The sequence below is a fragment of the Delphinus delphis genome, chromosome 15 (genome assembly GCF_949987515.2).
Source record: "Delphinus delphis chromosome 15, mDelDel1.2, whole genome shotgun sequence".
Lineage (NCBI taxonomy): Eukaryota > Metazoa > Chordata > Mammalia > Artiodactyla > Delphinidae > Delphinus > Delphinus delphis.
The window spans coordinates 7,542,938-7,548,474 of NC_082697.1; positions in this window are offsets into that span (position 1 = coordinate 7,542,938).

The following is a 5,537-nucleotide window of genomic DNA, read 5'->3' on the forward strand; positions in this document are numbered from 1 at the left end:
TCTTGATAAGAAGATTGAGAGAAAATAAGGATTGAATGGCTGTGCTATCATTTAACTGCTTACTATGCCCCAAGCAGAAGGTGCCGTTTCTTTCCAGTTTATCTTTTTACCTGACATATCACTATAAAGCACTTTTCCCTTCAGATAATATTTCCAAAGCTTTAATGCATCATGCCCTTTAGCCTTACTGAACATACTTCTATAGATCTGTGACACCTTCTTCTTTGTATTTGGTCTTGGTTATCTTCTCCTGCTTCCATCCTCTGCTCCTGTCTATGAATTTATCAGAAATCTACCTCCCCAGACACACTGGCTTTTTCAGATTTTTTTCCCCACATGAGCAGATCACCTTCTTTTAGTACCTGATCACCTTCTTTTAGTGCCAAAATGTTTTAGAATCTCTTTTCAAGTGATTTTATTATTTCTACTCATTTTAAATCTGATTTTTTAAAGGCGAGTGTGGAAATTGAACTTAGATGACACCAGCCCTGCACTCTGTCATTCTTCATACGTAACAGACATTGCTAGAAGATGGATGTGCTCTTCACCCAGCACCCAGCCCCAATGTGATCTCAGACCTCTGATGGAGTAGGAGATTTAAGAGACCAGGCAGAATCTGAAATCACTCCTGGGTTGCATTCATGATCTCAGAAGCAGAAATCCCTCCTTCAAAACTGAAATCCAGGCCTTTCCTTCTGTGAAGGGACTGATACTATTTATTAAAAGTTGCAAAGGTTTTTGAATCGTACATCTGGTTCCCTAAAGATCTATATCCTCAAGAGGTAAAAAGTTATAGGGAAAATGCCTGCTCAGGATTTGCTATGTAGTCAGTGGAAATTTTAAAAATCAAAATGTAATTTGTTAGAAAAAACAAATAGACAAATTACATTTATCTAAAATTTTATCTCTTAGTGTAAGAACAAGAGAAAATGTATTCTGGCAAGAGACTTCTTCCAGAGTGCATGTATATTTTCTGGTGAGGAAGAAAGAAGACACTTGAGGAGAAATTATTCCAGATTCTCAAGTCTTTCCTGAGAAAAGGAGTCACCTAGCTAGCTGCCCATCTGAAGAGGGTTCCATCTGTCATGTGCAACACCCAGAAAGATTAAATGATAAAGCTTCCTTTTTTGTTATATAAAATATGTCTACTATAAGTAAATATGTAGTACAGTCACTAAAAGGTACATATAGCAAAATGTTTTCTGTTAGTTGAACATATGAAATTGCCAATATTTGACACTGTCACAAACTGTAATTTCATTTGTTTAAACCTAACATTTAGAATGACCAAAGTTTGAAATACAATCGAACCTAAAATCATTATGAATGGAGCTCAAGGTGAGAAATCCTGATAAAGCAATATTGAAATAGTTTTTTTTTTGAGATAGTTTTTTTAACCAAAGAATAACTTTACAAGCCCTGCTTGCTGCCAGTGTTTTCTCAAAAATCCCATCTTCATTCATTAGTATTAAGCAGACCTCTTAACTCTGTCAATTCAATGTAACAGTTTTTTAAAAATTACAAAGATGTTAATTGATTTGGGGGCCCCTGTTTAGGTCCTTTGACATCATGTGCATGCTGAGCTTCACACCTTAAATATATTTGCTGGGTGGAAGATGGAGAGAAAGAGATGTATGGGGAGAAAGAGAGAAAGGAAAGGAGAGGACAGCTAAATGAATCCTAACATCAAAAGGAGCTGAAACGGAAGAGGCAGGCGTTAATATAATGTAAGCCTTCTACATTAAAAACCACAAAAGATGACTGAGAGAAATCAAAGAAGATCCCAGTAATGGGTAGATACACCACTATCATGGGTTGAATGACTCAATAGTGTTACAACAATCCCAATCAAATTCCTATTAAGTTTTGTGTGTCTATGGAAATTGAGAAGGGGATTCTACAATTTATATGGAAATTCAAAAATCTTAGACTATCCAAAGAATCTTGAAAAATAACAAAGGAACATATATTACCTGACTTCAAGGCTTACTATAAGTTAGAATATTCTAGACAGTGCTGTCCTGGCGAAAGGATAGAGAAACCTTCACTTGGTTATGATTCACTTGGTCAATGTGTCATCTATCCATTCATCTATCCATCCACCCATCTATCCATCTATCCATCATATATTATAATTTATGCACTGAATGGGGTATTGGATATATAAAGAGTAATTAAACGTGATCTAATTGTCAAAAAGTTCTCGGTTTAATTGGTGCTTTAAACATGAACAAAATAATTAAAATGCATTTGTGTAGATACATTATACGTTGTGTTGTTGTAATACAGAGGAAGTAAGAGAAGTATATTAACTTATGTCTAGGAGACTGAATAACCATATAGTCTGTGGATAATGAAAAGAAGGTTCCTCTGAAAGAAGAATTCGCATGGGCTAGATGACAGATAATTGAGACAGCCTGTGTTCGTGCAGCATTGGGGAGTTTGAACAACCATAAAAGGAGGCAAGGTTAGTAAGTAGGATGGGGTTAAGAAACAAAAGGTTGTATAGGTCCTCAGAGAAGATTTATGCAACAGAGAACCCATGTTTTGTTTTGTTTTGTTTTGTTTGTTTGTTTTGGTTTTATAAAGCAGGTAACATAATACAGTTGGTTCTGTACAAAGATAACTTGGTTGGGAATGGGGAAGACGAACCAGCAAATTTGCATGGAATGGTTTGAAGCAGGAAACCAATTATTCCATTTAATATGTAAAAATATTCCCTAGGTATATTTTCTGACTTGAACACTGGCAAGACAACTGATAACCACTTAGAACTTGGGAAGAATTTTAATTTCCCTAAAATGTGTTAATGTGCCTTGCCATCAGTAAATGGAGTATTGAATGACTGATTATATTTATAAATTATTCTGCCACTGTGCAGCCATCAGAAGGCATTTCTGAAGCATATTCCCATTTGGGGGCTCATAACAAATTATTAATGTGTCAGCACGCTGTGGTAGCCACTTCTTCCCCAAGCTCCAGCGAAATTCACGTGAGCAACATGTGCTTTCTCTACCCTTGATGCTTAGAGACCGATACCAGGGGAAAAAAATACAACACGAAAATGTAAAACAATTTAGAAAGTAAGTTCAAAATAATGTAATTAACATTTCCCATTTGCCTTCCGCACCCAAATCGCTTTCTTCAATATGAAAACTTACGTAAGTAAGTAATGAAAGTATAAAACATGACTTGGTGCTGTCAGTCCCCATATAGACACTAGGGCAAGGAAACAGATCTCAAAGGCCACCCCAGTCCTACGGGACTGTACCGTCCTGGGCTGTGATATATGGAAAACAGAACGCATGCTATGTAACGCATCCAATCTTCAATTATCTGCTCTAGTGGAAAGGATAATCACCTTTCGTGTTATATTGTAACTCATACCTACATTCTGTCCCAACTAGATTATGAGCAGCCCACGACAAGAAAAGAAAATCCTCATTAAGTAAAAAAAGCATGAATTTTGAGGACAATATTTAAAGCCTTTCTTTACTACTGTAAAGGGCATCTGTTGTGTCTGCTAATCTTCGTCATCCTTCTTCTGGCTACATCACCCCAATTTTTATGTTATTGACAACCTCTCCTTCACTCTATGTCCCTGCAGATGGGTCAGGTCCATTCTCCCCTTACACCTTCCCAACTCCAATTCCACATATGGTCACACAACTCAGATATGATCAATGTTTCTGTTACCATGGTTGCATAACAAATCCCCCCAAAATTTAGTTGCTTAAGATGACAGCAGCATCCTTGTTTGTCTACAAACATGCAATCTGGGGCGAGTCCAACAAGGATAGCTCTTCTCCGCTCCACTCAGTGTCAGCTGGGGCAGCTTGAAGGCAGAGACTTGATCATCTGAAGTCTTTCTCACTCATGTGCCTGGTAGTTGATGCTTGCTGTCAGCTGAGATCTTAACTTTGTTTCCCAGAATACCCATATGTAGCTCTCCACGTGGCCTGGGCTTCCTTGCAATATGGTGGGGTTTCAAAGGTGAGTGTCTTGAGACAGCGACACAGGTGAAAGCATTCTTTTTATGACCTGGCCTTGGAAGTCCTGCAGCATCCCTCCCGTAACCTCTTCTTCATTAAGGCAATCACAAAAACCCACCTTTTCTAGGAGAAAAGGAACAGACTCTTCCTTTCAATTGAGAGTGACAAGGTTCTGGAAGAGCATACCAGACGATTATTGTTGTAGTTATTTTTGGAAAATCCCAACTTCCACATCGGCATGTTGCGTCTCTCTGACATTGGTTCAGGCGTTGGAATTCCACTCCAACAAGACTGAATCCTAAGACTTTTCATGGGGCTATTGTAAAATAGTCTTTCTTTATTCCAGGCATGCAGAGAGGCTGGGAGGGATATTGGAGCTTCTGATAAAATGTGTGTGCTGAGTCAGGCTATCCAGAAGACAAATATAGAAAGACAGATATATAGTAACATGGTTTTTGGGTCTATTTCTGAGCTTTTCAGTTTCACAAACTAACAAATTTCTTTTATTTTCTCAGTCCAGATTGAGGATATTTCCCTTCCATTTTGCTTCTAAAGCTTCCTGATTAATAAAACCATTTACCAGGTGAGTAACTTCAAACAAGATATTTAATTTGAGTTTTTATTACTTTCCTGCAAATGGAGTGTGCAGGTCTATACCACATAGAGTTCTTTTGAGCGTATGATGGGAAAGCAAACATAGCTTATGTGAATTAGTCATAGAAAATGACCCTCACTTGCAGGTGCATCTACAAGAACCATTTTACCTCTGTTCAATTCAAGGAACCTGCTCCGAAATACATAGACATCCTAAAGACATCATGATTAAGATGGGAACACTTCCACCCATAACTGTAAAACCTCAGTTAATCAAGATACTACACATGGAATCTAGGTGTAAGATGCATTGTGCTCGGGAAACTAGGCATGTGTCCTTCATTGCTAGACCATCAGCTTACATGGGAGCGGACATCAAATTTGCCTCGTTCATTCCCATCACCAACACCTGGCACAGTGCTTGCTGCAGTATAGATACACATCAATAGAAAAGGCTAATGATGGGCTAAACCCTTGATGAACTCCTTTAAAAAAAAACCTTATTTTAGAAGAATAAGATACCTGACAAAAATCAAGCTGAAGTTGGTGATTTACTCAACGTTTAACTTCCAGTGGGGCTACTGTGTCTTCATCACTGTGTCTTCTGTCTTGTCTACCTATAGTCCTATTAAAATTTCTGTCATTCACTTATCAAATACTTACTGGATGTCTGTCATGAGCCAGGCTCTGAAAAGGACTCTGCCAAGGTAATCTCTTAAAATAAACCAGGTTGACTGAAGTTTTGCAAACTCATGGTTCACCTGAATGTACCAAATCCATTATTTGGGTGTGTTACGACCTCAGTTGCTACCCAGGTCATCCACGGGATCTTGGAACAAGCACAGAAGTGTTCCAGGGGTCACAAACTGGCTTCCTGTGGGCTGTTTCCATCTTGGAAGCATGCTGGCTTGACAGGCACCATGCTATGTAATAGATACCTTCACTGTACAT